The 12,363-nt window shown below is 40.6% G+C and overlaps 1 long non-coding RNA gene across 1 annotated transcript; it reads right to left on the bottom strand.

Moving 5' to 3' along the window:
• Positions 1–444: 444 nt before the first annotated feature.
• On the bottom strand, positions 445–12,066 carry LOC125414839 (uncharacterized). Its single transcript, XR_007236407.3, has 3 exons — positions 11,770–12,066; positions 2,082–2,211; positions 445–665 (listed from the first exon to the last, which is right to left on the bottom strand). It is a non-coding gene; the product is annotated as an uncharacterized LOC125414839 (long non-coding RNA).
• Between the last annotated feature and the right edge of the window lie 297 nt (positions 12,067–12,363).

The raw sequence follows: 12,363 nt of genomic DNA, 5'->3' as shown, positions 1-12,363 counted from the left end.
AACAAAGAAGAAAACAATGCCTCCATTGTGATACATCTTACACTTGCCCTTGGATTGAGGTCTTTGATCAGAAGATTATAGATCTATATCTATATCTATATAGATCTATATCCAACTTAGGGTTTCTCTGGTATTATAATTATAGTAGAGCTAAATGAGCTATAATTGAGATAATGATTACTATACTTTTTTGGAATTGCTTGAGAGAATCCAAGTGCAAAATTAGGTTATCAATAATTTCCAACAAGTTTTAGGTCTGGTCTCCTGAATATATTTGTCTATAGAAATATTTGATCCAGTCTAAGAAACTACAATCATGGCCCATGATCAAGACTGTGTACCAGCTTTAAACCAACATTGCACATTCAACTGCCGAAAATAAAATATGATATATTGCAAAACTTCTTTATTCATAATATATATAAGGATGATACTCAAGTTTTCAGTGGCTTATGATACTCAAGCTGAAAAGGAAAATTCTTGAAGGCAGTGATATCTCTCCAGGATAGGTTTACTATTCCTAATGTCTTAAATAAGAGGGCATTGTAATAACTGATGTGGTTAAGGTAACATCCAAAGCACTCTGGAATATAAATCTTGAGCTAGATGTGAAACTTGAAAGATGGGGGAATTCTTCTGGTCCCTTATTTGTTTGAGAGAAATTCCTGGGGATAAAGAGAAAAGAGGAACACATAAAAAGATGCCTCAATTTCAGAGCCGTGTCCTAGAGTAGAACTCAACACACACCTTTGCTAGTTAGCACCCCCCCAACACATGTTACTCCTCTCTTTCTAATTTAAGATCATTGAGAAAAGTCAGATTTACTCAAAATTAAAAGTAACATAACCTATGCGTCTTTTCACTCATTAACTCAGGTCTATAGTGGTTTTAGGGTTAAGACTATAAGCTAAAACAGTGAAAGTCTTATGATAGAAGCTATAGAAATAATGTAGCTTTATAATAGAGTGAGAGAATCCACTATTGAAAAGAAATAGGAGAATCTCTGCATGTAGAAGGGTGTAGACTAGGAAAAGGGAGTGAGGAGGCACTGGATCAACTTATTACCCCTGTCTCTCACAAATCACTTGAACAAACTCAATACTTCAGTTTTAGGTCTCCTTCCTTCAAAAAGAAAGTATATAACTCAGTTTACTTTCCTTTTACTGTTTGTCAAATCTCTGATAACATAGAGTGGATGTGTCACCGTAGGGTAAAAGGGCCAGCCAAAGAAATCCACCCTGGCCCTGAACCCAACGCCAGTGAAGGAAATCCAACCTGACCCTGAGCCCAGAGTCAGTGAAAGAAACATACCCTGACCCCGAGCCCAGAACCAGTGAAAGAAACACACCATGACCCTGAACCCAATGAAAGAAACACAACCTGGCCCTGAACACAAAGTCAGTAAAAAAAAAAAATCCACCCTGGTCCTGAACCCCAGAGCCAGTGAAAGAAACACACCCTGGCCCTGAAACTAGAACCAAAGGACTAAAACAGATCACTGAAAGAAACACATGCTGACCCTGAAACCAGAGTCAAATCTGCCCCTGACCCACTAAACATGAAACCAACCAATCCCCAAGCAGGAAATCAATCAATCTCTGAGCACAAAATTGAGCCAACCGAGCTTCTTCAAGCTCAGGAGGAACAAAATCAGACCCCTTCCTGTAGCAGGAATAATAAAAAAGCAGAGATGATACTGAGGTTCAAATGAAGATCAGAGAAGCAAAGCAGCCAATCTACTAGAGAGCTCTTACCTCCATGAAATCTTCAGACTGAAAGAAAGCGAGTTCCTGTTTCATCCTACCTTATATCCTTTCTAGTGCTGAGCTTAAAGGCATGCACCACTACTGCCTGACCTCTATGGTTAAGTAGTGTGGCTGCTGGGATGAAAGATTTGTACAACCACTGCCTGGCCTGTACGGCTGACTAGCAGGCTGCTTTTCACTGACCCTCAGGCAAGTTTTCTTTATTAAAATACAAATGAAATATCACTACAAATTCTCTCCCTGAAAATCTTCTCCCTGGAAAAAACTCTGCCCCTAAGAAGCCCCATAAAAGCCCCTCTGCCTGTCCTGTTGCACTTGTCTTCCTCCACCCTGGCAGAGGCAGTCACTCTCCTGGATTCCTTTTGCACAAATAAATCTCTTGAAAGAGTTTTGGGTGAAGATCTTCATTCACTGGCGTGGAGCAGAATCTCTGCTGGGAAGCTCCCTTAGGGGAACAGAGCAGAGGAGAAATGCTGAGAAACTCCTTTTGGAAGAAAGGCAAAGCAGAGTTCAGCTGTAATGGCTCTCTCTCTTTCGAAGAGAAACAAGATTGTCAAAACAAAACCTAAGGGGAGATCATCCCCCACCAGACCCCAACTTTACATATAGCCTGGCTTCCTGACAATACACCTTTCTTCTCATTACTTTTCCCTTCATAGCTGTAGACACAGCCTGACTTCCCAACAAGTCAGGATACCATTTCCTCCAGAGCTGTAATACTTGGAGTCACTGTATCCTTAACAATTAGAACAATGTCTGGCCCAGGATAGGTCATAATAAAAAGTAATGTAGTGAAGTGATACTTTGTTTATGTTTAAAAAATAAAGCTTGCCTGAAGACCAGAGTGCAAAGCTAAGCCACTGGAGGCCAGGGAGTGGTGGCAGACATGTTTAATCCCAGGACTTGGGAGACAAAAGCAGAGGGATCTCAGTTTGTTCAAGGCCACACTGGACTACCCAAAATTGAATTCGTCTAAAAGAGAAACAGAGCTCACACAAAGGTGATCCCAGCACTTGGGATCCCATGCCTTTGACCGCAGCTCTAGGGAGGTGGAGACAGGAGTGATATGGCTGGGCAGAGAGAGGAATATAAGGCAGAAGACAGGACCTCAGCGTAGTCTGAGGTTTGGTGAAGACAACTGCAGTCGGAGATTTAGTGGAAAAGGTGGAATCTGAAGATGCAATCTGAGGACAGAATCATCTCTTCGGCCTGAGCATTGGCAGAGGGAAAAGAAATCTCTAGTGACTGACCACTCAGCTTCTCTAATCTTCAGGCAAGCTTTATTTGTTAAAACATAAACAAAACATCACTACAGTTTAATAAACAAACAAATTAAGTTTTCAGTCAAAAAGCTATCATCAGAAATAATAAGAAAAAAGTTCCCTAACTCGGTAGACATTAAACGGTACCACATTTCTGTGTTTATGTGTTTTATTTTCATGGTGTCTTAGGGCCTATTGTCTGACCGTTAGCCATCATGTAGGTTACCATTAGTGGAAGAGAACAAAAAATTATACATTTGATAAAATATTTATGGCAGATCCAAGATGATAAAGACCCAGGAGACGTCCACTTGTTTGATTGATATATGGATTATCTCTGGTCTCTTTTCGCTTTAAAAATATCGTAGAAAATAAAACTCAGCTTAAGGAGGCTTGAGATGTAGCTCAGTTGACAGAGTGCTTGCTTAGCTTATGCAAAGCCCGGGGATAGGAAGTAGCAGCAGGAAGGGCAATCAGAAGTTCAAGGCCATCCTTGCCTACAGGGCACTTTTAAGGTCAGCCTGGGCTATATGAGATGTTATCTCAAAATCAAAAAATTCCAAATAAGCATATTATATACATGTGTATGTAGAGATCCAAAATGTACTCACAGCAACATTCTTTCCCATTATCATGAGCTGCCTATATAAATAAATGTCTTAAAAACAAAACCATGGCTCAACAAGGCACTGAATAAGATGAGCTATGAGAACAAAAGAAAAAATAATTTAAAAGTTATTAAGAAAATAATGATATTGACTCACATTTGAAGAACTTGATCTGTCTGATGAAAATTGAATACATCAATAAAAATCAGGAACATCTGTCTGATTGCCTCCAGGGTCTCAATTGCCTGTCTTCTTTGTCTCAATTCTCACTTTCCCTTAGGTAAGATAGGCACCTGGTGGCTTGCATTGCCACTGATGGTACTCCCAGGGGTTCAAAGCTCTTCAAAAGTTCTGGGACTTTGAAACCTCAGTGTTAAAGCTAACATTCACCTTAACAGAACTCATCATATTGCTACTTTGTACTGATTAACACTGAGAACTCAGGGATTGCACATTGTTGTTCATAAGTATCACCTTGAGGTAGCTACAATAATGAGATAAGCAGTTCTTGGGCTGGCGAAACTTGGCTTTGAAAGTGAACATTGACTAGCATTTAGCAATTCATCTGCAATGGAAGAGATTGGAGGATCCCACTTTCCCTTTGAAATGAGTAGAAATGAGCTCCCCCACCCACAACTGCTCCCAGAACAGGTTTAGGCTTTCTACAAACCTCAAACACACTTTTCCAAGTGTTTGTCTTAGGGAACGGACTTTACCTCTGAAGATCCTTGGCTATGTTTGGGGAAGAAGCTAAAACAATCAAGACAGTCTCCCTGCTCATCACTGTGTTGGCAGAAAATAAGTAGCAAATAGATATGCTGAAACCCGTTGTGCACGGAATAAAAGAAGACAAGGCAGAACTCTTCTGGTAGTGTTCAGGTCTGTCTACATGGGCTATGGATTTAATATCAGTGCATGAGTCTTGTCAACATATTGTTTCCCTACTCAAATCCATACCGTTATATTTTCCTATTTCTTTATATCTTAACTAGATGACCCATTATTTTAAAACAATACTCTTCTGTCTTATCGTATGACAAGTCCATGGAAGGTTTCTGTTTTCATGGACCACCAAGCTTCATTTCAATTTTTACATACTGATGGGAAGAACTTGTAGGATTTTCAAGAGGAGGAAGTACTAACCCTGAGAATGGTGTTTTCTTACCTGGTCCTAGAGATTCCTGATGACTGTCTCATGTTGACCATGAACTAGGAGCCCTGAGACATGAGACATGTAATTTTGGATTGTATGTAACTTTAGATATATGTTTTATTTTTTAATGAAATAGAAAATGATAGCAAAGTTATGGTCACAATGATGGCTTTGTGCCTCTGCCATGCACCTCTGATGACTCTATATCCTCCATTGATACATGGATTATTTCAGCCTCTCCAATGAGTGCATGGGATTCTCTTTTAACATCATTCATTGGAGAAGATGAAAACACAGATTTCAAAATGGTTAAATGACTGACCCAAAGTCACCCAGCAAACAGATGGTAGGTCTAACTTGGAAGAAGAAGTTATTTTAGAGATCATCAAACTCAAGGATTAACATATGTTTTCTTTAAATCGGAAGTTTGTAACAACTTCTGATTTTGTGTTGGGTACAGATATGGTCTGTAATCCAGTTACTAGGGTGGTTAAGAAGTGATCACCTAAACACATATGTTCTGGTACTGTAGCCAGACATGATTCATTTCAACAAAAGTTTGATTAATTAATCATGCCTTGTGTTGGAACATTTTAATTCTGCTCTTGTAAGAAAGGGGAGTCATAAACAATATATAATCACATGAGAATAGCACAGCAGGACAGTAATGCAATATTAAACCAGTGGTAGTGGATTGGGTTTAATACAAAGACTCTAGTTTGTTGGACTCTCATGGAGTCCACATCATTCACTTACACATGAGAACACTGATGCCCAGAAGAGCAAGGAACTTAGACAGATGTACAGTATCAGAGAGAAGCAGACTCTCACAGGTCTCTGTTGTTGACAGAAGTTTCTGTCTCACCTGGTCCCACAGCCATTCATTCGCAAAGAAACACACAGAGGTCTACATTAGTTTTAAACTGATTGGTCCATTACCTCAGACTTCTTATTAACTCTTACATCTTAAATTAACCCATAATTCTTGTCTGTGTTAGCCACGTGGCTTCGTACCTCTCATCAGTGAGTCATTTTCATCTTGCTTCCTCTGTGTCTGGGTGACAGACAACTGCAGACTGAGCCTTTTCTCTTCCCAGAATTCTCCTGTTTTGGTTGCTACACCTATACTTTCTGCCTGGCTACTGGCCAATCAGCATTTTGTTAAACCAGTACTACTGACAAACCGTTACAGGGTACGAGACCTGTGTCCCACAGCACTCTGTCCTGGATGTTTTAATTATATCAAATTCAAGAGTCTTCAGCAATTAATGTGGCAACAAACTTCAATGTCTTACAATAAAACAAGTATAAAATCCACTTAAAGCCCTAATATTGTGTTATAGGCCTTTTCAGACAACACAAGCTAATTTTGAATTGGAACTTTCCTGCTTTATGTGGTTTGTATTGATGTGATACGCAGAGCTCTGATTCTAAGCAGAAAGATTCAGAACACATCTCATTAAGTTAAATTAGGAATTAAGGAAGGCTGCCGCTCAAATTGCCACAGACAAGATGATGAAGCTACCTGAATATTCTATTACCACCTGTGAAAAATTCAATTGTCGGGAAGCAACAGATCTGTCTCAAGATCTGTCTCTGGGAGGCAGAGACAGATCTCTGTGAGTTCAAGGTGTGGTAGCATACACCTTTAATCTCAGCACTGGGGAGGCAGAGACAGGAGGATCTCTGTGAGTTCAAAGACAGCCTGGTCTACAGTGTTATTCCAGGACAAAGATATACAAAGATCCTGTCTCAAAAAGTAAAAGTAAAAATAAAAGAAATAGAGGTTAAAATAAAGCCACATAAAGATGGAAAATGCACAGAGAATCTTCATACTGTATGCTATTATGCTCTCTTTAAATTGTTTGATTGCTGAGGAAGGAGCAACAACTGCTAAAAGACTTTTGTTTATAAATGCTGCTGAACTAACCCAAGATAGGAATTTTGAAAATACCTTGGCTTCAAAACTGAAGTCAAAAGGTATGTTACTTTGGAGAAGAGATTTTGCTTTTGTTTCCACAGAAAACGAGAGACTCTGGATTTATTCAGAGTTAAGAATAATCACCTTTGACCAAGGGAGGCCACCTGAAAAATCTCTGATAGGAACAGATGGCCCAGATGACAGAGTTCTACATCCAGAACAGATTCAAGACTGCTGCCTGAGATGATCAAGACTCACAGGATACTCCAGTCAGGACTTGATTATAACTTTAAATTTTCTTTAGGTCCCCATAAGATCATCAGCGCCCCCAACCAGCAGGAAGTAGCCTGAAATACTATGCCCACATTCCCAACAAATGGACTATGGGTATATTCCTTTGTTTAAAAAAAAAAAGAGGGAAATGATGTGGGAGAATTGTCTGTATTCTGTCAATCATATTTTAATAAAACGCTGATTGGCCAGGCAGGCAGTATAGGCGGGAAAACGAGACAGGAAGTAGAGGTGATGCAATGAGAACAGGAGAATTCTGGGAAGCAGAGAAGTTCCTCAGCCACTCCTGCGCAGACCACCAAAGAGGCAGCATGTAACTTGCCCAGCTGAGAAAAGGTACGGAGCCATGTGCTAAAATAGATAAGGATAATGGGGTAACATAAGTTATAAGAGCTAATAAGTAGCCTGACCTAATGGGCCAATCAGTTTATAATCTTATGGAGTCCTGTGTGTAATTTCTCTTTGGGATTTGCCGGCTGTTGGGGTACCGGACGGGACGGAAACCCCAACAAGCTAGCCCTCATGTTACAGAAATACAAGAGCCTTCTAGTCCTGTTCCAACTACTTCAGCTTGCAGAGTCTCGCCATGCTTCATTAGACATTGGGCACTGTTTTGAGCAGTCTGTGAACTACCTAATGGGGTCTTCGCCCTTGATGGAGCCTTAGGCCTTCTGGGGAGAAATCACTAGAAAATAATAGCAGTTACAATAAAGTCAGCACAGAAAGCCCCTGGGAAGCACTGAAGCTGGGTATTAGGTTCAAGGAATGTCTTAGGAAAATCTCTAAGTGTTGGTGAGAATAAACAAAGCAAAACAAAAAGCAAAAAACACTCAAATGCTCCAGAAAGGAAAGGCATAAACAAACCTCTGGAGTATACAAAGTAAGACTTCAAGACAGACAGTATGCCTAGAATAATCATCAAGATTCCTCTTAAGGAGCAAAACCGAAGAAGGGTCAAGAAAAGTAGTCATTGAAAGTGTTTTTAAAGATGGGGTAGGATGGCATCACTGGTTCACCATAATGCCATTTTAGAAAGACTTCTGTAGGACTGGGATGCAACTCAGTCAGTAGTAGCACATTTGCCTACAGGTTATAATCTAAGTTCAATCCCTAATAAGGGGGGGATGGAGAAAAGGATACTAATAGAGAAGTAAGAATAAGAAGAGAAACAAATGGGAAAGAGGGAGGATGCTCTGGGTATACCTTCTGGGGTTCTATTCCATCCTATAATATTTTCTCTTCTCTCTACTAAACACACTTCTGACCACTCATGCTAATCATTTAATAGGAAATCATGAAACAAATTATTATTTTAATTATAACCAACCTGAACTTATTTACAGTGTTTGACCTCTCTTTCAAGTTATCCGAATTAGTAATTGCTTAACCATTTTTGACCTGACCCATCACTCATTAAAACCAAGGCTGAAAGGCTGAATCTTTAATCCTTCTACATCTTATGTGTTGTCTAGAAGGGTTCTACATAATTGAGTAATAAATGAATCACTGGATTTTACACAATTATTCTTGTCTTTTTGTCTTCTTCATTTATAACTGACCTTAACCCAAATTACTTCATACAATTCTAAAAATACATTAGAACAAGAAAATCTGGGTAAACAGAAACAAGCACACATAGCCCAAATGGTCGTTGTCATGATGATTCAGGACAGTCATAAGAATATAGAACATGTAAAATCAGGAAGTCAAAATGAGAGGAGGTGAGTAAGCTGGAAATCAATGACAGGTAGGTGGGATCCTTAACAAGAATAAAGAGTATAGTTGGACAAATACTATTATTCTCCTAAAGGGACATAGCAGTAAAATGACCCATGGGGACATTCTGCTATACCCTTAGATCAGTGTCTCACTCAGCCAACGTTAGAGAAGAGTCATCTGCAGTAGATGAGAACGAACACAGAGACCCACAACTGGGCAATGTGTCAAGGGTGAGAAACCTTGTAACACTCAGCTTCAAATGGATGCCTCTTTCAAATTCTCTCCTCGGGGCTCAAGGGGCTATGCAGAAGAGGAGGTAGAAAGGTTATAAAATCCAGAGGGGATGGATAACACCAAGGAAACAGCATCTTCAGACACATCAAGACTGACACACAAACAAACTCGCAGAGACTGTGTCAGTCATCATTCATAGGGTCTGTATAGATCAAAACCAGACAGAGTACCAGTACTGGGCTGAAAGCAAACACAATCTCATCTCCCATCACTAACCAAGAAGGTATCTCTAATTAACAACTTCTCACAAGTGAAAAATTAGTTTCTGTAAGGGAGTACCACTGGGCATACCAATCACACTTAAGGGTACGTTCTGTGCCCAGCAGTTGATAAAAACACAAAACAAACTCAAAGATAATTTTCGAGATATTTTTATCTCATACTGCTTTGTTTGGGTACTTTACAAAAAACCTTACTGATCTTTTGCTTGTATATTATGGTTTCTGATTTTGAGTTTTTATGATTGCACGTGTGCATGTGCGCACACACATGCCCAGACAAGAGCAAATGTATGTGTTTCTCATACTTTTTGTTTCCCTTTTATTTCTGTTTGTTAGTTTATTTGTTTTACTCTTATTTGTTTGTCGTTTTAATTTGCTATAACAATGAGGGCGGGCAACCCACCTGTATTTCCTGCCTGGCCAATCAGCATTTATTTAAAACATGATTGACAGAATACAGACAATTATCCCACACCAATGCACCTGTCTAGTTTTTAAGAGAGAGAGAAAGAGAGAGAGAGAGAGAGAGAGAGAGAGAGAGAGAGAGAGAGAGAATGCCTGCAGTTGGAGGGATGGGCATGTGGGGAGGATGTAAGATAAGATGGGAGAGGGGAAACAACCATGGTCAGAATATATTGTATGAAAACAACATTTCAATTTAAAAAATTTAAAAAATAAGGAGTATGGGTTGGGTAGATTTTAGGCCACTTTTGTAAGGTGTCAGGCCTGCACCCTATAAAGCACGCTCCCTGACTGCTCAATGAGCAAAATGGCCAATTCCATCGCCGATTAGAGAAACAATTCACACGAAAGTGGGTGAAAGGCTGGCCATTTACCAGTGAAGGGTTAATTAAAACAATCCAGATCCCAGGGGCATGGTGGCAGCTGTTGACATTTGATCACTTGCCTGAAACAGTTTAAAATCAACGCCACACAAAGGCATTTCATCCCATGCGAACATGTGAGCTGCCCAATTCTGATGCCCTCATGACATTTCCTAGTGTAGCTCAATAGAGTAAACCGAAAGGGATGTTAGTGTAACTCAGTTCCTCAATGAGGTATAAAATTCCTATTTCCCCCCAAGTCGTTCTCTGATTTAATAGGTAACTTAAATTTCTCTTCCGTGACTCATAATAGTGCACACCCTGAGTTATTCTGAATGTAGGATGGAAAAGTAGAAACTGTAGGTTAGGGGTCTGAAAGAAAGACAGACAAGCCACAGACGGTGAGGAAAGAGGAATAGTCAGATAGAAAGTCATGCTACAGATTTCCCTGAAAATGGGAAATAGAAGAGATACCCTGAGTAAACTGGGGGTGAGGGTGGGGGAAAGGGGAAATGGGAACTTGAAGGAGCAGGTTGGGTGGGGTGGGAGCAGAAGGCAGGTTGTGGAAGAGACTGAAGGGGGAAAGTAAGGAGATACCTTGCTGGTGGGCCCACTTCAAGGTTAGAAAGCTGGTGCCAAGAAAACTCCAATTCATAAGAATGACCCCAGCTAAGACTCCGAGCAGTAGTGAAGAAGGTGCCTGAACTATGCATCTACTGTAATCAGATGGGTGACTACCCTTATTGTCATCAAAGAGCCTTTATCCAGTAACTGATGGAAGCAGATGCAGAGATCCACAGCCAAGCACTGGGCCAAGCTCCAGGAGTCTTGCTGAAGAAAGGGAGGAGGGATTGTGTGACCCAGAATCATGACATGGAAACCCATGGAGACAGTTGACCCTAGCTAGTGGGAACTCACCGACTCTGAACAGACAGCTAGGAAGCGTGCATGGGATCCACCTAGGCCCGTGTGTGTGTGTGTGTGTGTGTGTGTGTGTGTGAGACAGCTGTGTAGCTTGGCCTGTTTGAGGGGTTCCTAGCAGTGGGATCAGGACCGACATGTCCTGGGACTTGATCTGGCTTTTGGGAACCCAATCCCCAAGCTGGGTTGCCTTGTTCAACCTTGACACAGACGGAGCAGAGCTTGGTCCTGCCTCAACTTGATGGACCATGCTGTGTTGACTCCTATGGCAGGCCTTCCTCTTTCTGAATGGAGATGGAGGAATGGATGGGGGATAGGAGGGAAATGGAGGGAAAGGAAATGGGAGGAAAGGAATGAGGGAAAACTGTTGTTCGTATGTAAAATGAAAAAAAATCAATAAAAAGAAGAAAAGTCATTCTATGCTATGTTAAAATGGAAGGGGGTGGGGTAATGACTAAAATTCCTCATACTGGCATTAATATGACTGCAATAGAGTTAATGTTCCTAAAGAAGAATGAGTGTCCATAAAATATCTGTGCATGGGGTTGGAGAGATGACCCAAGAGTAAAGAGCACTTGATGGTCTTGCAGATATCTCAGATTGGTTTCCAGCACCCACACAATGTCTCACAGCAATGTCTAATTCAAGTTCAAGGGATCTGATGCCCTGCTCTGATCTCTGTGGGCAACAAGCGTACATGTGATATGCTTAAACACAGGCAGGCACAACTCTCAGACACATAAAATAGAATTTTAAAATACAAAACAAACAAACAGAATAGCCACTTACCATGGTCCTAGAAGCAACAGTTAGTGAGAACTCTAACACCATATGTTCAAAACTGCCACTAGTACGTTTTTTTTCCTGCAAGCAAATGACCTTAGTTATTGTAAACCTTCTGTAGAGTTTGCAAATGGACTGGGACCCCTGGAATCTCTAAGTTCCTTCTAGAAGAGGAGGATGATTTTCTTGTGTTTAGAGTAGCGAGAACAATTACTCAGTTTTCAGTAACACTCAATGAGAGCAGAAGGTGAAAGAAGATTTGACTGCCGCAGGCGAGTCTGTGGTCCTTGAATAAACCTTTGATTCTACATCTTTCACTGTGCCAGTTAGTGGAGGTGGAGGCTGAAGGACAGTGCATGATGATGTCACAATACTGATAGTGATAAAGATTATCCTAGTCATAACAACAGCCACCTGTTGGGCTTCCTGTTGGACCCTTTGCTCCTGTCATATGTGATATTATTTTCAGAATGGTACCTCATTTAAATGGCTTCATCTTCATTGATAGAGCCAGATCCGTTTCCTGAAAATTTTTTTTCTCAAAATATGCACTTTAAAACTTGGAAGAGAATGCCACAGATCTGGTAGGAACCTGTATAG

Source organism: Myodes glareolus, chromosome 17 (assembly GCF_982192425.1).
Source record: "Myodes glareolus chromosome 17, mMyoGla1.1, whole genome shotgun sequence".
Taxonomy (NCBI): domain Eukaryota; kingdom Metazoa; phylum Chordata; class Mammalia; order Rodentia; family Cricetidae; genus Myodes; species Myodes glareolus.
The sequence above is the reverse complement of the archived record's forward strand: the minus strand, read 5'-3'. Positions and strand labels throughout refer to the sequence as shown.